Below are 21,560 nucleotides of genomic sequence, written 5' to 3'. Positions count from 1 at the left end.
TTATTTGAGGTAAGAGTTTTGTTCATATATATTTTTGTGTGTTTGAGCGTATTTCTGCATGGTGCGATTGCTATACCACCAGCGATCTTACTGTCAGAACTGCCTATGCCTCAAAGGCCCAAAATTCTTAACTATATCAGACAGGAAAACAAGTTGTATCAAGGTTATCTTTAATGGGGAATTAGATCTAGTAATAGATTTAAGATATTTTTAGTTTTTAAGATAATTTGCTTTGTTCAAGGAGATTTTCCCGCCAAAACCGAGAAATCCCATTACTTGGATTATAACAGGTCTAATTTTGAAAAGACACATCCAATTATTTCTCCCAACAGAAGAAACACTATAATATGGACAGAACGACTGAAAAGGACCTAAATAAGGACAAAAAAATGCAGAAACCAGGAGACAACCCTGACTTAAATATAGAGGATATCCCAGACTCGGATATCGGAGTTTTTAAGGGAAAAAACCCCCAACAATAATGAACAAAAAAATAACAAAGACACTGATTTGTTTGTTATTTGGTTTTTAGGAGCATTAGCAACTATGGCCATATTGCTCCAGGGATATGCGGTGGTCATTCCCTGACCTTTCCGCATCCTCCGTATTTGGTGGTCACGGGCTCGAACCCCAGTCTAATCAAACAAAGACACTGAAGCATGTTCCTCAAGCCCCCTTGGTATGAAAAGGGCAAAAAAAGAGAGAAATCAAACAGAAAATAAAGAGTACATAGAAAAAGATAGCAATAAAAATACAGAGAACAAAACAGAAGAGGAAATAAGGTTTGAAACCATTAACCAGATTCAAGACCCAATCAAACAAATTAAAGAGTTAAAACTATACCTAGAAGACTTTCTCCACAAGCAAACAAATAGAATAACATCTGCAACAAGACTACAGACAGTCTTGGAGCAGAGAGTCATAGAGTTGAACACAGAAAACAGAGTTTTAAAAAACAAAGTGGAAACTGTGACAGAAGAAAAAAATAATTATAAAGAGATCAACACATTAAGTTATGCTCAAGTAGCAAGGGCAAATAAAACAGTTGCTACACAGCCGAAAGAGGTTAACAAGACAAAGCAAACATCTAGAAATAAAGAAACAAACATTGTCATACTAAAAGCAATGTCTGACTCAGCCCACAAATCCAGTGAGGCTGTCAAAAAAACAGTGATGACACAACTAAAGTCCTACTTAAAGGACATAAAAATTAACAGTATGAGAAAAGTGAAAGAAAATGGGGTGCTACTGGAAGTAGCAAATAAAGAGGATTTAAAAAAGGTGGAGGCAATACCTGAAGTCACAAAACTTGGGCTTAAAACAGAAAAGCCAAAAGGAAAAAATCCTCACATCTTAATTTTTGATGTACCAGAGGCGACATTAGAAAAAGACCTAATGATGGATATAGACAGGTGACCCCCACTTAATGCTGATAATTCGTTCTGGATAAACAGAGCACTAAGTGAATCCGTGCTAAGCGAGCGCAGCATTCCCATAAGGTAACATATGTATTTATGAGTTGCAGTTGGTGCCATTGGATATTTCCTAATCAATAATAAACAGTAGTGAAAAGATGCACAAATGTCGGTCAAAATATTTAATGTTCAAATATTTGTACATATAAAATATTCTGCATTACATATGTATATAATTAAATGGTAACTACTTACGCATCAAAATTAAACTTAAAATTCCAATTAAAATCATGAATTTAATTGATCTAAATTGATTTAATTTAATCATGAAAAATGTGTCGATTTTGGGTTGTACTTTGGCGATCTTCCTGGGAAACTAAAAGGGGTTTTAATTTAAAATTCCCCAAGAGTGTTACCACCAAACAATAAAGTCAACCGATCCTTCGCCACTTTGAAACCCAGCATGTTTTTTTCTTTCAATATGAAACTTCTTTTAGGCATTCTTTTCCAAAATAGTCCTGCTTCATCTTTGTTAAAAACTTGTTGAGAAGTTTAACACCACTCTTCAATAATTTTTAGAAGTTCTTTTTTGAAAGTTTCGTCTCCTTGATCTGCACTTGCGCCTTCTCCCTGGATTTTAAATCTATTCGACTATCCCTTACTAGTTTTAAATGGTTCCACATTTTTTTTTTTTAGGTGAGCTTCTTTAGATCATCATATAGGTTAATCTAATTTTTTTTTTTTTTTAATAATATTTAACTTAACTGAATTCTACATTGGATATTATCTTCTATAAAATTAGATAAAGTCTCTCTACTTCAATCCTAATAGCCAGCCTAGCCCTAGTTGCTTGCAGTGGAACAGCTGTCTTTCCACTGCTAAAATTAATTCTTTATTTTTTATAATTGTTCTTACAGTTAAACCTGCCAGTCCTAAATTATGGCACACATCTCTTTGTCATTGACCGGAATCGATTCCCTTCAAAACGTCTAATTTAATTTTCAAATTCAGTCTTTTTCTTACATTTGTAGTCTTCGTGCTGCGTCCAGATGTTGCTTTTTCATTCTTCTCCACCATTATTAACTCTTTCGAAAATGTAACTGTGTTGCATTAATTATGATACAATGTTTGAGTAAACTGTCCGTTACATACGATGTCTAATACTGTACTGGGTGATGACTAGACTTCGGATAAATGCATATAACGCAAATATTACAAGCAATATACTTGATCATTTTTTAAAATGTTGATCTCGGAACTATGTAAAAAGTCACTGTACTACAATTAAATTAGCGTGCGAGAAAATTTCACTAAGCTTGGGAAACATTTTAATGCTGTTTTGCTATTCATTTTCAAGCTATCGACTCCATCAGATGAAACATTTTCATTAAATATGCCAAAAATGCAATCTGTACACTTTTTTTTTTTTTTTTTTTTTATGTGAACCTCAAACACGAAAGGTATTAGAACCTATAGTACTTAGTACCGTGCTTGGGTTGGAGGTTGAGAAGACGAAAGAAGATATTTGTTGACATTGGACTTGAACTTCTGTAGATTGTAATTTTCAGGAAAAACATATGAAGGAAGGTTGTTCCAGAAAACGGCAGTTGAATGAATAAATGAGGAAGATGAAAAGTTGGTTCTGTGGGTTTGAAGTTGGACAGTATATGGATGTTGGCTGGTGGCGGCACGTGTTCAGACTGTTTTGAAAGAGAGAGCAGGAATTATAGAAGCCAATTCAGAAGAACAGTGCCCATGGAAGTATCTATAGAAGAGGCATGCAGCAGAAACAGTATGTCTATGAGAAAGCGAGTGGAGAGACTCTGTTAGAGATGAATCATTAATTAACCTAACTGCCCTCTTCTGAATGGAATCAAAAGCCTGAGAGAGGTTTTGGGGGCACCACCCCAGATGTGGGAACAATATTCCATGGCAGGGCGGATTTGCGATTTATACAGAGTGAGCAGCTGTTTGGAAGAAAAGTAACGCCAAGAGCGAAAGAGAAAACCAAGTTTTTTGGATGCAGAGGAAGTAATATTTGTAATGTGCTTGTGCCAAGAGAGATTAGAAGTCAGGGTAATCCCCAAAAGAGATATATCATTTTGCCTAAAAATCAGAGTGTCACTAAAGATAAGCATAGGAGCAGAAGAATCCTTTTTGCGAGATATAAGACAAGACTGAGTTTTAGAAGGGTTGAAATCAACTAAGTTGTCTTTGCCCCACTGGAGAATTACCTGAAGATCTGCATTTAAGGAATTGGTAGCAGATTTTCGAGAAGTTGAAGCTGAGTGAGCAGGACAAGGTTTCTCAAAATGGAAAGTGGAATGCAATGTGCTATCATCGGCAAAACTATGGATAGGATTTCCAGTTAATGGAAGAAGGTCATTAATGTACAAGAGGAAAAGAGTGGGGGAAAGAACTGAACCTTGGGGACACCGGCGTTAGTGGAGAAGTTAGAAGACAGAGAGCCATCTACCATCACCCTCAGTGAGCGATCAGAGAGAAAACTGGATAACCAATTACTAAAAACAGTTGGCAAACCATAAGATGGAAGCTTGTTTAGAAGACCTTTATGCCAAACACGATCAAAAGCCTTTGAGATGTCAAGAGCAACTACTTGTGTTTCACCGAACATTTCCATTGAATTAGTCCATAAATGGGTAACATAAGCCAAAATATCACCAGTGGATCGACACTGACAGAATCCATACTGGCGATCTTTGATCAGACGAAAGGTTTCTAGGTAGTTTAAGAGTTGGCGGTTAATTGATTTCTCCATTACTTTAGAAAGAATAGAAGTAATTGCAATGGGACGATAATTGGATGGGAGGGATTTGTCACCCTTTTTAGGAACTGGCTGGATATGAGCAAATTTCCAAGCAGAAGGAAAAACACCTTTGGAATAAGAAAGTGAAAAAAGGCAGCAAAGAATAGGAGTAAGTTCAGGAGCACAGGTTTTGAGAACAAGTGGAGAAATACCATCAGGACCTGGACCTTTCTTAGCATCAAGATTCATCAAAATCCTTTTGATATCCTTTTGACGGAAGACCACAAGAGGCATCGAATGGAGCATGTTGGGAATGGTGAGAGGTGTTTTACCAAGATCATTAATACATGAGCTGGAAGAAAAATGGGATGCTAGCAGGTCAGCTTTATCCTTGGCTGAAGTGACAACAGAACCATCTGGTTTGGACAGAGGTGGGAGCAGAGATGGGCAAAAGTTGCGGCCAATAGCTTTGGCAAGAGACCAGAATGCTCGGCTACCATTAGGGCAAGAAGCAAGTTTTCTACTCTTAGCCTGTTCAAACTCTAGTTTGGACTGATTAATAACTGCTTTACAATCGTTGCGAGCTTTGGTGTAGGCAGAAAATGAAACTGAAGAATTAGAAACAAGCTAATTACGATATGCAACATTCTTCTCTTGAACAGCCTTAGCACATTTATTGGAAAACCAAGGTTTAGATAAAGGACGAGATTTTAAAGTGGAGTGTGGGATAAAGGATTCCATTCCTGCAACAATAATTTCACTGACACGATCTGAACAAACGTTGACATCAAAAGTTTTGAAACAGTAATCCGACCAAGGAAAAGAAAAAATGAAGTCTCGCAGGTCATCCCATTTTGCATTCTTGTAATGCCAAACAACACGAGGTTGGGAATAGCCATGAGATAAAGGTTCCATTGGAGAAGAGACAATCACCAAGTTGTGATCTGAAGTGCCTAAAGGACCTCTCACTTCAACCGTGTACTTAGAAGGGTTGTTTGTGAGAAAAAGATCAAGCGAGCGTATTGGCTGTATGATTAGGATTGTCCAGTATTCTTGTAGGTAAATGAACAATCTGTGCAAGGTTATTAGTAATTGCAAAAGCCTCAGCATCTCGACCAGCTGGGTTGGTGTAACTAGAAAACGGAAGCCAGGTGGAGTTGTGAACATTAAAATCACCAAGGAAAATTACCTCACTGTTAGGAAAGTTGGACTGGAGAAAGTCAAGTTGCAAAGAGAGGAAGTCAAAGAGCTCCAAGTGATTAGTGTAGTTGGGAGAACGGTAGAGACAACAGATGAATTTTACACAATGAGGTAGAGAGATTTTAAGCCAGAGAAGATCAAAGTACACTGGTGAAAGAGCGATATAGTGATTTGTGACACGTTATAATCAGATTCGGGTTATAATATAAGAATAGTGTTATAGCAAAGCAGCGTAAAGCAAACTGCATTATAACAAGGGCCTGCTGTATTATAAAAACTTCAGTAGCATAATGACAATAGATGAATTTGCTGCTGAATTCCTTCTAAAAAGAGAAACCAAAAGCAAAAGAAATGGATTTAACATAATAGCAGAAATTACACCTAAAATATGGAAGGCACTACAGGAACAACAGAGAATCTATGCTGGCTGGACCAGCCATAGATTCAGGGAACATTTCCCCATACAAAAGTGTTTTAAATGTCATAAGTATGGTCATACTGCCAGATATTGCAGTCAAAAAGAACCTGTCTGTGTTCACTGTGTGGTCACTGGCCACAATTACAAAAGCTGCAAAAATAAGTCTCAGCAGCCAAAATGTGCTACCTGCAAGGCAGCACGGCTGACTGACTATGCACACAGCATCAGGGATTACAAATGACCCTGCTATAAAAAAATGGTAAAACTTATACAATCTAGGACCAATTATGGGCCAGATTGAAAATATAAATGTGACTAGGGCTCTAAATCTCATCCAATTGAATGCTCAAAGAACAAGGGCTGTTGTAGATCAAATAAAGCTCAAATTAGAAGAAAATGACATAGACATAGTGGTACTCCAAGAACTATACACACATATGAGTAGGGTTCAAGGATACCCAAGAAACTACAAAATCATAGAAAGCACCTTGGGTGTCCCTTTTACAGCAATAGTAGTTAAAAACACTGACCTGACAGTCACAAAGGTGGGTCACCTCTGCTCCCCAACAGCAGTGTGTGCTCATATCACTAGTGCTGTGGGACAGTTCTATGTTATCTCACTTTATTCCAGACCTGGTGAAGATATAAATCCTACAATAGAATATTTACAAACAATCACAGCCCTGCTACCTACAGCAAATATCATAGTGTGCTGATGTCAACTGCCAGTCAGCCTTATGGAATAGCCATACAGAAGACAGAGCAGGCATACACACAGTGGCCAGATATTATCAGATTTGATAGCCCCTTCACCCTTTCAAGCGATAAATCAACCTAATAACTTACCAACTTTTAGCAGTACCATGTGGGAGAGTGACATTGATGTCACTCTTGCCACCAATTCAATAGCCTATAAAATTACAGACTGGTGTGTCCAGCCATCCTGGACCACATCATATCATAGAGCTATCACCTTCAAACTAAACAGGCAATTACAAATAACCCAACACTCCTTGTTGGATACCAAAAGGTTTCTACCATGGGTAGCAATTGTTAGCCCAAAGCCACCTAAGTGGTATGCCCCTGGACTTTTTGCAACGTTTATATTGACAGGTCACAGCTCCCTAAAGGCAAAACTAACCTCCTTAGGCTTGACTGATGACCCAAACTGAACCTATGGTGAGAATGAAGACTGGGCACACACACACACATTCTATATGAACGTATAATATATGACATCCGCAGAACAGAGCTAATAGCACAGATTGGCCCCCTTCCCAGAGGAGAAGAACATCTGTTCATCATAGAAGAGGAAAATTATAAAGCCTTTACATCTTTCACACAGAAAGTATTCGAAATGTGCACTATCCAAAGTATTTGAAATGTGCACTATTTATAAAAAAGAACTATCCAAAGAATGGCAATTCAGCCCCACAGCAATTAAACAATAATCAATAGTTAAAATTACCCAAGTTTCCCAACACGCCCAGACGAAGACTTAAAAACCGTCGGCATAGCAGTATTCTGAGCTCTGACAGAAACCTGACATGACAAACCTCCCCAGGATTACCCTGCCATGTGTAGGAACCTGGGGCCCCATGGCAAATAAGTAACCACCCAGGGAAGGAAGATGTACAGGCAGCCAGGGAAGCAGATTAGCTGAAAAATATCAGTAAGCTAGTAGTAAAGGGATGCAATGTAGAATGAAAGAAGAATGAATGAATGAAAGACAGAATGAATAGGCTGGACACAGTGAACTAGGAATTATGGTAAAAGAGAATAAATGGCAGTTTTGGTGAAAGAGTGACCTAGCATGAGGGAAAGAGAGGGTTGGTTCGTTGGTTGGGTTTTTGGGTTTCATTGGCGCATTAGCAACTAAGGCTATAATGCGCAAAAACCTTGTCATAGAAAAAGTAAAACTTTCAGTGACCTAATGAATTAGGTCACTAAGTCAGGGTATAAAAACAAGTATAATTGTAAAGGACAAATATCAGTAAACAAGTAACAATAATAAGGTAGATTTTTTAAATGTGAGTAAAAAGGTTTACTGATTTTAGAAAGCTAAAAATAGCAGACACATGGTCATTGTCGGATAAAATCTGACTGAGTGTATACGGCTCAGTCAGATGGTTAAAAGTGGTAAAACGTGCATTTCTACAACTGGTACAGTCACATAAAATATGTTGAACAGATAAAATGGTGTCGCATTGCTCACACATAGGAGAGTCATCAGCCATCACGGAAAGAGAGGTTGAATGGGAATGAGTGGAAGAGCAAATGTAATTGGCCGAAAGAATACAGAATTAAAAATAACTTACATTACTTTATATATACTAACAAGCATTTACTAACACTATCCCTGCATTCTCCCCTGGCCTGCAAAAACTTGCGGCTAGGCCTGCACCACAACTAAAGAATAACAGTAAGTTGAGGCGCCCAGAGAGGGCAGTGCAGAAAGCAAGAGGCGAATAAATGAAATGAAAGCCAGAAGAATGAAGGTGTAAGTGTGTGAGAAAAAGAACACAAACCATAAATGCTACAGTTAAAAAGTAAAGTGCAGCCATAATCAACCCACTGCAGGATGGAAGCCTCCTCAACAATTCATGCTGAGGGAAATGGACCATAATCTGCCATGCTGGTCCAGTGCGGGTTGGCAGATCGACCATATTCAGCAGTCAGGGGCTTGAACCCCGGTCTACTCAAAGAGCATGTGCTACTGCACTCCCGCTCCTGACCACTCGGCTACGGAAATGCTACAGTTAAGTACACACTAACCCTAGTTTTAATTAGTATTTAAATTTACATTACACATCATTGCATCCCCCCTGGTGTGTGAGAAAAAGATGAATGAGTGAGTGAAAAAAGAAAAAAAAAATATATATATATATATATACCATATGAAACTTGAAAAAAAAAAAATATATATATATATATATATATATATATATATTTTTTTTTTTTTTTGTTTTTTCATAAAATATATATATGTATACTGTACTGTATATTTTATGAAACTTCTTTCATAAAAAAAAAAAAGTATAAAAATAGAATGCGAGTAGAGTGAGAATGCAGATTATGAATGAAGTAAATGTGTCTCTCCCCCACCCCTTTGCCTGGTGGGTTGCCCACTGCCAACTAACATATCCCACCCCCGGAGCAGGGTGGGCAGCTTGACCTTCCTACCGGATTTGACACTACTTGGACATTACCCCGACGAAGACATGCTGTGGCTTTGCTGCTGACATGCCATTGGCGATCTGAACTGTGTACTCTAATCTGGCTCCCTTTAAAACCCCATCCCCGGGCAGGGGAGGAAGGAGACAGGTCTCTGTCTCCTCTCCTCCCTGCCTACCCCATACTTCGCCTGGTGGGGCTTTTCTCCACTGACCTCTTTGGGGGATGCCTACTCTATTATCTCTATTCTTCTATCTATTTCCCTCCTTCTCTCACTAAAATGACCAAGGCACCCCTTAACAATGCCACCAAATTTAATCAATATCTAAATTCTTCCGTTTTTGAAGTTACAAGTTATTTGAAGTTATTCTTCCATTACAAGAGATTTTCTTGTAAATCTCTTTTGCCCAAATTCTAGTGTAACCCCCCCCCCATTTTTTTTTTTTAGGCCTTGCCACTGAAATCCTTGGAAATTAGGTGGTGGAGCCTGCCAGAGTACTTAAATAATCTACTGGGTGCCTGACCTGCCTCCTCGTGGCAAAGTGTAGGCAACAGTGGGTCCCAATAGGGGCCCAACTGCTAATTGGTCAGAGAAACAACAGAACATAACGCTACACAACAGACCACTTCCCACACACATTTTAAATCTCTGGCCTCCACAGAGTTCTGTGTCACTCACAAAGAAAAAAATGCAGAGATGGGGGAAACCCTGGTGCCATCAGACAACTAACACACTTTACACTTTGTACAAGGCAATGGTCAGGCCACACCTTGGGTACTGTGTACAGGTCTGGAGGCCTCATTTTAGGAAGGATGTAGAGTTGCTAGAACGAGTAGAAAGAAGGGCAACAAGATTGGTGAGGGAAACAAAGGGGTGCTCTTACCAAGAAAGGCTTAAGTTCTGCAAATTTCAGCACATACAGAGTATACACATGTGAAGTGTAAGGCCTTGAATGGGTTGAGCAAGCTGAATGCTGATAGGATCCTTCCTCTTAATCAACTACTGATTAAAAATCTGAGGAAAGACAGTTGTAGAATAGATGTGCAGAAATTTGCCTTTAGCCAGCAGGTAGTTGATTGGTAGAACAGACTTCCATCTTTTGTTGTGGAAGTTGATAGCCTAAATAAATTTAAAGCTAATGAGCTGGACAGGCATTTGGAATGAATGGAGGGATGAAATGGGAGGTGATTTTTTTTTTTGTTTTGTTTTTTTTTTTGGCTGATGCTGCATATCTTGCTTTCTTTTCTTGTATTGTATGCCTCTACTAATGCTAATTATATTAAAGGAAGCAGCAACAGAGGTAAGCAAACCTTTGGCCATAATTATGAAGCCAATTCTGGATTCAGGGAAGTCCTTATGGACTGGAGATGTGCAAACACCTCTGCAATTCATAAAGGAGTAGGAGGGATCAAAGCAAAAAGTGAGTAATTATAGGCCTCTACACCTGACTTCTGTTCCAGGAAAAACAATGGAGTCAATGGTGAAAGAAGTAATATGGGATCATCCTGACCAGACTACACTTATATGAAAATCAAAACATCAATATATTAATGGAGAGTTCTTGTCTGATCAATCTGATTAGATAGTATTATGCAGTAACAAAGGACCAACCCCAGGGGCTCACATATAGTGAGTATGGGCTTGGCACACCCAGGGTCCTGAGCTGGACATTATCATTCTTCTCTTTCTTGGTGATTCCCTTCTACTTCTGACTCTTGCTCTCTCTTTCTCAGGGTAACTCAATTTTTTTTTTTTGGCTGGTGCAGCATAAGCCTCAGGCTTCCTTGCACCATATGGCTAATAATAATAAAGCCTTTGACACTATTTATTATTATTATTATTATTAGCTGTATGGTGCAAGGAAGTCTGAGGCTTATGCTGCACCAGCCAAAAAAAAAATTTCTGAATTACCTTGAGAGAGAGAGAGAGAGAGAGAGAAAACAAGAGTCAGAAATAGAAGGGAATCACCAGAAAGAGAAGAATGATGATATCCAGCTCAGGATCATGGGTGTGTGCCAAGCCCATACTCACCAGATTTGAGCTACGCACCAGATTTGAAAGACTATTATGTACAAATTGGAGCAGCATGCATTAGGGACAAGTTACTTCTATGGTAATACGAAATTTTTAGAAATCTTCAAGTACCGTGTTAATAGACTAGAAAAGAATAGCGAAAGCTTAAAAAGCGGTACTCACCTTGAAATTAATCTGTGATGGTTTACTTAGGTAGCGTGGTTAATGTTTAAGTTGAATTGTTAAATTGAAAACTTTTACCTACTTCCCTCCCTTTTAATTTTTCAATTTAACAATTCAACTTAAACATTAACCACGCTACCTAAGTAAACCATCGCAGATTAATTTCAAGGTGAGTACCGCTTTTTAAACTTTCGCTATTCTTTTCTAGTTACTTCTATGGTTAAATAACAGTTGAGTAGCAAAAGACAGAGGGTGGTTATTAATGGGAACTGTTCTTCAAATGTTGTTATTAGTGCAGTTCCTTAGAATTCAGTACTGGACTCTTTACTGGTTTTAACATTTATTAATGACACTGGTGAAGGCATATCAAGCTTAATGTCTAGGTTTGCAGGTAATACAAAGGTTGACACACGGTTAATAACATGAATCAAGGCATACTACTGCAATAAAACCTAGAAAAATTAGGCAGATGGGCTGAGAAGAGCAGTTCAGGTTTAGCACTGATAAATGCAAGGTAGTCAAGGTTTAACATTGATAAATGCATATGGCCAGCAGTAATCTCAGAATAATATACCAGTTGGGTGGTAATATACTGAAAATGGTGAAGAAAGAACCTACCCATAATTGTACAGTCCAACATGAAGTTCTTTAAACTGTGCAGACAGGCTGCTGGGATAGCTCATAGGATCTGTCAATGATACACAAGAATTTTGCCAGTGGGAACAAGGCAGTAATTATCCCATAATTTGGCCATATCTTGATTACCATATGCAGGTCAGGAGGCCTCATTTTACAAAAAATGTGGATGTTCTATTCAGTTTTCTTATGTTCAATTTTCTATTTCAGTTTCTTCAGTTAAAGATGTTGTTTACTGTTGTCTTTTTATATTTATAAAAAATAATTGTGAAACATACAGAATATTACACAATATATTAATCTTTATTTTGTTCTGAGCATTATATTAAGTGTTTTCTATGTTAGAATGAATTTGTGACCCTGTTGCAAAGGTTGTTAGGGAAATTCATTCTGTTTTAGTGTGCCCTTTAAGTATTTTGATCTGACATCTTGTTTACATTGCACTTGTGTTAGTTTTATAACTCACTCTACCATACAACTTTCATTTGTGATAAAATGTTTCATGCACAGCTTTATAAGAATAGGCAAAAAAAAAAAAAATTTCTCTTAGAACAGTTACACAAATGAGCAAAAAAATTAGTCACTGACATAAAAGGCTGCTATTACCAAGAAAGCCTTCAGTTCTGCACGCTTCAGTGACTGAAAACGTGAACCTATGAGGAGACATGATTGAGTAACTAAATGCTGTAATATCTTGCCCCTGCTCAGAAAATACACTTAAGGGGATATAAATTTAAATTGAAAAAGGATGGTTGCTGGATGGGGTGTGAAATTTTCATTCAACCAGAGTAACTGACTGCTAGAAAAAAAAAAAAAATACCCACTATAGTGGGTATTTTGAATAAATTTAAGATTGGTTTAATGTTTAATGGCATGTTGGCAATCTGGGCAATAATGCACAAAACCAAGAATACATTTAAGGAAGGTTGTTGTTGGGTTTAATGACACATAGGCTACTTGGGCCATATTGTGTCTTCTAATGGTGAATATGAAATAACTATATTTTATGATATATTTGTATCCGGTTTAGGAAAGTAAATAGTTCCTTTTTATTAGAATCATCTCCCAGAATCTGCAATAAATTTATTGATGACTGTGTTTTAGCAATTGATTTAAAAGTATCAAAGCAGATGTTCTGAAAGTGGGGACAGTCCATTAACAAATGGCGAATGGTCAGTTGTACTTGACATGATGTACATTGTGGAGCGCTGTCATTAGTTAATAGATACAGATGAGTAAGATGAGTATGCCCAATCCTGAGCCTTCCTAAAATTGTTTCTTCGCGTCTGCTTTTCTGGAAGCTGGAGGGCCACAGCTTTGGTTCTGGTTTTATTTGGTATAATTTGTTTCCCGGATAACCTCTCCAGATTAATGACCAGCTATTGTAACATGCTTTACGGATGATATGTTTATAATCAGTATATGGAGTTCGAAAAGTCTGCAAACGAGTAGTATCTGGTTGTTTGGCTGCAAGATCTGCTCTTTCATTTCCTGCTATCCCAGAATGACCTGGAATCCAGCAGAAATTTAAGGAAGGATCAGCTAAATTGTTAAAGGATATAGCAATAGTAATCATGGCATATCATGCAAGAAAACAAATAAAGCAAGCATATGAGCTTATGCAGCCAAAAAAAAAAATTCCCACAACCATTCCCTCTAGATGTTTGTCCACTTCCTCCTTAAATTTATTTAACCTATCAACTTCCACAATGACAGATGGAAGTTTGTTCCAACTATTAACCACCCGCTGGCTAAATGCAAATTTCCGCACATCTATTCTACAGCTCTCTTTCCTCAATTTGAATTTATGCCCCTTAGGTTCTTAATCTAAACAAGTGGAAGAATCCCATCAGAATTCAGCATGCTCAACCCATTCAACACCTCATATAAACGGTCTTATACACCTCAATCAGATCACCTCACAGGTGCCTAGTCTCCAGCTGCTGCAATTTGCAGAACTTGAGTCTCTCTTGGTAAGAGTATCCCTTCATTCCCCTCACCAATCTTGTTGCCCTTCTCTGTACATGCTCAAGCAAATCTACATCCTTCCTAAAATAAGGCCCCCAGACCTGTACGCAGTACTCCAGTGCGTGGACTAACCATTGCCTTATACAGAGGGACAATCACTTCCTTTTCCCTGCTTGCAAAATTCCTGTATATCATTGATCCTGTCTGCGTTGTTCACAACACTTTACATCTGACTGTACAATTACTCCAATGTCTTTTTCATTTTCTTCCACCCTAAGTGTAGTACATATGCAGTACTTTGCATTTGTCAATGTTAAACTTCAGTTGCCACTTCTCAACTCAGCTTCCCAAATTTTATAGATCCTGTTGCAGTAGCACATTGCCATTACTGTCATTAACAACCCTGTCAACCTTTGTATCATCTGCAAACTTCGACACTAAGCCTGATATACCTTCATCGATATTATTGATAAATATACAAAACAACAGTGGACACAACACCAAACCCTGTGGGACTCCACTAATAACATTAGTCCGAGAAGAGCAGTGCCCATTGATTACCACCCTCTGTCTTCTACCAATCAACCCACTCTTTTATCCATTGTAGCAACTTACTTAATTTACCATTGTAGCTCCAATTTGTACAGTAGCCTTCCATGCAAAACAGTGTCAAAAGCTTTCCTGAAATCCAAGTACAGTGGATTCCGGTTATTTGGGCCACCGGTTAATCGGTGGCCCAAATACCGTTTATTTGGGGGAAATCTTAAAAAACAGAACCCAATCGAGAAAATAGCCAGGGTTTACTTTGCTTAATTGGGACAAAATGTCGTTTAATCGGGGTAGGACACCGCAGCACTGACTGAAGATTACCCTACGATTGTCTCTGACCGTACCACGTAGGTTGATCGGATTTCTGGAGGTCACAACCATAAAACAATTAGCAGTCACCTGTTTATTGGGCTTTTGTGTTAGTGAAATCTGTCATAAACTCGATCTTATTGAATTTGCGATAATACAGACAGCTGGAATTCTGTGGGTTATTATGGTAAAATTTGTTTACACTTCTATGGAATCTTCAATCATATAAGAAAAATAATTTTCATTATCTTCTCTTCATTCCTATTTTTAAAGCTTTGTAATTTGTTACTCCGTTCTCACTTACGCGTATCGTGTTACTTGCAATTTGTGTGTGCCGTGTTCTTTGTTATTGATTGCTTATCTTTTTACTGTTTTAAATTTTAACCCCCACCCACAAATGACAGTGAACAGAAATGTCAACTAGTTTAGTTAGTATGTACATATTACAGTATGAATTAATTCTTCCGATTATCACTTATATTCTTCCGAATTTCACGTATCATTTAATTTTTTAATTGGTAAGGTAATAAAGAGTAAATTTGTACTTAATATATTTTTACTTTTATAGCCTGTGGATAATATTCCTCCTATTTTTGCTGATTAGAATCGCTGTTTAATTGAATTAAAATTCAATTCACAAACGTGATCACAATGACCAGCGCTTATTACACATCGTATAGTGAACGGTACTTTGCTATGGTGAGTTCGCCGTAACGTGATTTGATTGTACAGTGAACCAATTGTAAAGGGGGGGCATTGTATTTTTAACTATTTACATGAAACTTCGGATAATTGGGGCAGCCGCTTAATTGGGCCAAAATGCAGCTAGTCCCCGATGTGTCCCAATCCCAAATAACCGGAATCGACTGTATATGATTTCAAAATTATTTTTTGAAATCATATACCAGTTCCTTTGTAACCACATCATAATATCCAATCAAATTTGTCAGACGAGACTTTTGCTTAACAAACCCATGCCGTGTCTGAATTATTGCTGCAGTCTTGCCTAGATGATCCTGCAATGCATCTTTAACCAGTGACTCCATTATTTTAACCAGAATAGAAGTTAAACTAACTGGTCTGTAATTACTCGTGTCACCCTTCGATCTCCATTTGTGAATTGGGGATACATTTGCACATCTCTGTTCATGGGGACCTCCTGAGTCCAAGGATGCTCTCATAATTATGGTAAGGGTTTGCTTAGTTCCTTTGCTGCCTCCTTTAATATAACTGGATAGATCCTATCCACACCAAGTGCCTTTCTTAGGTTTAACTTCAACAAATTCTCCTCCACTTTGCTCTCAGTTTATTACAAAATCATTTAAGCACCTTGCTACAATTTGATAACCTCCGCATTTTCAAACCTTAATAACTTCTCATGTGTTAATGTAGATGCAAAATACTCAATTGGTTTGTTTGCTATCTGAGCAGGATCATCAATAGTTGAACCACTGATATCAAGTGGACCAATCTGATTCATCCTATTCCTTTTAGAGTTTATATAAGTAAAGAAATCCTTGCTGTTTTTCTTAGCATCCTTTACAAAAAGATTTCTCATAATCTGCCTTCGCCTGCCTAACCTCCTGACTTGATTACATACTACCTTATATATGCCATAGGCTTCTGTGTCGCCTGATAATTTATATGCATCCCATGCATTTTTCTTCTCTGCCACGAGTCACATTAGTTAGTTGACAACCATTTAGGAATAAACCTTGAACAAAAATATGTATAAAACATTTAGTAGCTTCCACGATTAATTCCTTGAATGCTTCCCACTTAGAATTTGCTGTTGGTAGCAACATCAGTTGGTCCCACTGTACAGAATTTAAAAACTGTCTGAGACCACTGTAGTCACCTGTACGGAAGCAAAATCCCTTTCCTTTACCCCTGATGGTAATTATATCCTTAAGTAAATCTCACATAAGTACACTGTGATCACTGCCACTTAGTGGTTCCTTTATCTGCAAATTCTTAATACATGAATGATCATTGCTGATAACCAGATCAAGAGTATTACCTCTCTGGTTGCCTCTCGAACATGCTGCTGCAGAAAACAAACATCCAATAAATCCCCAAAAGTTTTACTAGTGTGCGAGTGACCAAACCACAAGTTCAAGTCAATATCTGGGAAGTTAAAATCCCACATTATAACATTCTGATATACTAGCCCATTCTATTTCTCTGTACAATTGTTCTTTGTGCTCATTCGGGTCATTAGGCCTATAATACACTCCTCTTATTTTTGCTTTCCAGTGCTTTTTACCAAACTGACTCAACAGTGCACTATCCATCTATATCAACTGGATGCACTTCTTTTGATTTTATGTTTGTCTGAATTAACAGCCTAATTCCCTCCTTCCTTCCTATCCTTACTGTACCGATGAGGTAGATTATTATTTATTTCTGCTGGGTTGTTGATCATTCCAGTGAAACAACTTTAAGGAGGGTCAGCCACACTAAACAGTTTAAGAATTGCTACCCTCACAATTCCAAACGATTGTTATATTACGCAACAATATATTTATTCGAGTTTCGTAGTTCTAAAGGGCAAACATATCTCGCATCTCTCCCATATCGAAGATAATGCGTCTATCCAATTAACTGTAACAAATTCAGTAAAAACATATATTTCAATATGTTTGACTTCAGAAACCAAATGACCCAATTATCAGAGAGTCATTTGATTTCTTAAAAAATAAATAGCGCCCCAATGTAAAATTAACGACTAAAAATAATTTTTAAAAGGTCGAATTAAAACCAATTCACCTTAATTGCTCTTGCCCTGCCGGTCACAAACTCCTCCTAGCGTGCATAAACCAATCCCTCCGGTAATTACAGAATAGTCTGGGCCAGTAATACAGTTCTAGTAAAGAAAAATATAAATACATGTATATAAAAAATTAATCTTTGATTTATCAATTTTTTGAATGATCCACTAGCCACGTTTTTAGCATTAGCATTAGTAGAGGCATATGATGCAAGAAAGCAAGCTTATACGGCATTAGCCAAAAAAAAAAAAAAAAACCCACTTCCACTTCACCCCTCAGTTCGTGCGAAATACCTGTCCAGTTGAGGCTTTTTTTTTATTTATTTAGGCTATCAACTTCCACAACAATGGATGGAAGTCTGTTCCACCAACCAACTAACCGCTGGCTAAAGACAAATTACCGCACATCTATACTACATCTGTCTTTCCTCAATTTGAATTTATGCCCTCTCAGGTAATTATTCTGAACAAGAGGAAGAATCCCATCAGCATTGAGCATGCTCAAATCATTCAAGGCTTTATACACCTCTATCAGATCACCTCGCACTCCGAATTACAGTCTCTAGACACTGTAATTCGCAAAACTTAAGCCTTTCTTCGTAAGAGCACCCCTTTGTTCCATTCACTAATCTTGTTGCCCTTCTCTGTACTCGTTCCAGCAGCTCTACATCCTTCTTGAAATGAGGCCTCCAGGCCTGTATACAGTACGCTAGGTGTGGCCTGACCATTGCCTTATACAAGGGAATAATCACCTCCTTACCGCTGCTAGAAAAATTCCTGTATATCATTGACAAGACACCATGAGCTATTCTTGCCGCCCATCTGCACTGCTCAGAGAACTTCATATCTGCCTCCACAATTACCTCCAGGTCCTTTTCATTCTCTACCACTGTCAGTGTAGTACCACAGAGTTGATACGTTTCTCTGGGGTTGCTGTTTCCCATATGTAGTATTTTACATTTGTCAATGTTAAACTTCATTTGCCACCTCTCAGCCCATCTGTTCAACCTTTGCAGATCCTGTTGCAGCAGCATAGTGTCCGTAGTGTCCTTGACAACAATGCCAACCTTTGTATCGTCTGCAAACTTGGACATTAAGTTTGATATACCATTATCAATATCATTTATAAATACAGAAAACAATAATTTTAATTAAGTGAAACCTCACTCTTGATTTGATTTAATACTCTTGATTTGATTATCAGCAGTGATTCTTCATGCATTAAGAATCTGCAGATAAATGAACCACTAGGTGGCAGTGATCACAGTGTGCTGAAGTGGGATTTACTCAAAGAGGTAACTACCATCAGGGGTAAAGGGAAGGGTTATTGCTTCCGTAAAGGCGACTACGATGGACTGAGACAGTATTTAAATTCTATACAGTGGGACCAACTGATGATGTTACCAACAGCAAATTCAAAATGGGAAGCATTCAAAGAACTTATCCTGGAAGCTACTAGGCTTTACATACTACTAGGCTTTACATACCAACTAAGAAATATTGTTCAAGGTTTAGGCCAAAATGGATGTCAGATGAACTAATGAGGCATATGGCAGAGAAGAAAAATGCATGGGATACTTACAAATTAACACATGACACAGAAGCCTATGATAGATACAAGTTTATATGCAACCAAGTTACAAAGGAGGTTAGGCAGGCGAAGGCAGATTACGAGAAATCCTTGGCAAGGGATGCAAAGAAAAACAGCAAAGAGTTCTTTACTTATGTAAACTCTAGAGGGAAGGGGATGAATCAGATTGGTCCACTTGATATTGATGGGTCAACTGTTGATGATCCTGCTCAGGTAGCTAACAAACTAAATGAATATTTTGCATCGACATTCACACATGAGGAGTTATTCAGCAAGGGGAATGCCAGAGGTGTATTCAACTCTAGCAGTAAGCTACAGAATCTTGAAATAACTGGGAGTAAAGTGGAGGAGAAACTGTTGAAGATAAATACAAGAAAGGCGCCCGGGGTGGATGAAATCTATCCAGTTATATTAAAGGAGGCAGCAAAGGAAGTAAGCAAACTCTTAGCCATAATTATGAGAGCTTCCTTGGACTCAGGGGAGGTACCCATAGACTGGAAATGTCCAAATGTGACCCCAATTCACAAAGGAGGATCAAAGGCTGACACAAGTAATTATAGACCTGTGAGCTTAACTTCTGTTCCAGGAAAATTAATGGAGGCACTGGTTAAAGAAGCACTGCAGGATCATTTAGACAAGACTTCAGTTATAGCTCAGACACAGCATGGTTTTGTTAAGGGGAAGTCTTGCCTGACCAACTTGATTGGATACTATGATGCAGTCACAAAAGAACTGGATGCAGGGAATAACTTTGATATTATATACTTGGATCTTAGAAAGGCTTTTGATACTGTTGCACATGGAAGACTGCTACACAAATTGGAGCAGTGTGACATTGGAGGCAAATTGCTGCTATGGATAAAGGGGTGGTTGAGGGGGAGAAGACAGAGAGTGGTAATCAATGGATACTGCTCATCGTGGATTAATGTTATTAGTGGAGTCCCTCAGGGCTCAGTGTTGGGTCCATTATTGTTTTCTGTATTTATAAATGATATTGATGATGGTATATCAAGCTTAATGTCCAAGTTTGCAGACGATACAAAGGTTGGCAGGGTTGTCAAGGACACTACTGACACTATGCTGCTGCAACAGGATCTGGAAAGGTTGAGCAGATGGGCTGAGAGGTGGCAAATGAAGTTTAACATTGACAAATGTAAAGTACTACACATGGGAAACAGCAACCCCAGAGCAACGTATCAACTCTGTGGTACTACACTGACAGTGGTAGAGAATGAAAGGGACTTGGGGGTGGTTGTGCAGGCAGATATGAAGTTCTCTGACCAGTGCAGACGGGCTGCAAGAGTAGCTCATGGAGTATTGTCAATGATATACAGGAATTTTTCTAACAGGGATAAGGAGGTGATTATTCCCTTGTATAAGACAATGGTCAGGCCACACCTTGAGTACTGTATACAGGTCTGGAGGCCTCATTTCAAGAAGGATGTAGAGCTGCTGGAACGAGTACAGAGAAGGGCAACAAGATTAGTGAATGGAACAAAGGGGTGCTCTTACGAAGAAAGGCTTAAGTTTTTCAAATTACAGTGTCTGGAGACTAGGCACCAGCGAGGTGATCTGATAGAGGTGTATAAAGCCTTGAATGGTTTAAGCATGCTCAATGCTGATGGGATTCTTCCTCTAGCTCAGAAAAATCACCTGAGAGGGCATAAATTCAAATTGAGGAAAGACAGATGTAGGATAGACGTGCGGAAATTTGCCTTTAGCCAGCGGGTGGTTGGTTGGTGGAACAGTCTTCCATCCCTTGTGGTGGAGGTTGATAGCCTAAATAAGTTTAAGGCTCAGCTGGACAGATATTTTGAACGAACAGAGGGGTGAAGTGGAAGTGGGTTTTTTTTTTTTTTTTTTTTGGCTGATGCTGCATAAGCTTGCTTTCTTGCATCAAATGCCTCTACTAATGCTAATGCTAATGCTCACCTGGATTTTATAGCATAATGTAAACACTCGGGAACTAGCACTCTACGACATGTATGCAAAGCAGGAGAGCGCCATACAAATGTGACTGGCTGGTGTCACATAAAATTTGTTTCTCAGGTTTAAAAATGAGGCTGTACTACACATTTGGTATAATGAACAGACCACAGTTACTTCGAAAGGGATGTAATCGTTGAAGCTGGGTTACCAGGAATTTCTCTGAAAAATTCAAGGGAAATAAACTGAAGTAGGACGAGGAACTGTCAGAAAGATAATGTTGACATGAGTGAATTGCCAGAAATATTCATGAAGAAAATGTAACAGCGAAGATATAATGCACACTCATTGGCATGAATGTCGTATTATTAGTTCTGATATTTTCTTCTAAACAAATAATATAGCTGTCTAGGTGATCATAACTTGACAACTTTCCAGCTCAGGTTCCGATGCATTACTCCTCTCGTTTGAAATTAGCTATGTGAGTTGAATATAGAGAAGAAATATGACTTAACGGGCAGGGATGTGTATTCCCAACTCTAATGCTGGCTTTAGGTAGCTGCGTCCATTTTTAGAGGCCCAAAAAATTGGGTCGCGGAGGCATTGGACTTACAGTAAATCGGTTGGTCTGAAGTCCTGG

The 21,560-nt window shown here is 38.4% G+C and overlaps 1 protein-coding gene across 1 annotated transcript in view; it reads right to left on the bottom strand.

Annotated features, from left to right (window-relative positions):
• LOC150086008 (sorting and assembly machinery component 50 homolog A) overlaps positions 1-17,447 on the bottom strand; it is a 43,325-nt gene extending 25,878 nt beyond the window's left edge. Inside the window, exon 1 of the mRNA XM_090374329.1 lies at positions 17,403-17,447. The gene's annotated coding sequence lies outside the window, so the exon portion shown is untranslated. The remainder of the gene's footprint in view (positions 1-17,402) is intronic.
• Positions 17,448-21,560: the final 4,113 nt, after the last annotated feature.

The sequence above is a fragment of the Mastigoproctus giganteus genome, chromosome 5, assembly GCF_048544385.1.
Source record: "Mastigoproctus giganteus isolate SK-2022 chromosome 5, ASM4854438v1, whole genome shotgun sequence".
Classification (NCBI taxonomy): domain Eukaryota; kingdom Metazoa; phylum Arthropoda; class Arachnida; order Uropygi; family Thelyphonidae; genus Mastigoproctus; species Mastigoproctus giganteus.
This window is presented reverse-complemented; position numbering and strand designations above follow the sequence as displayed.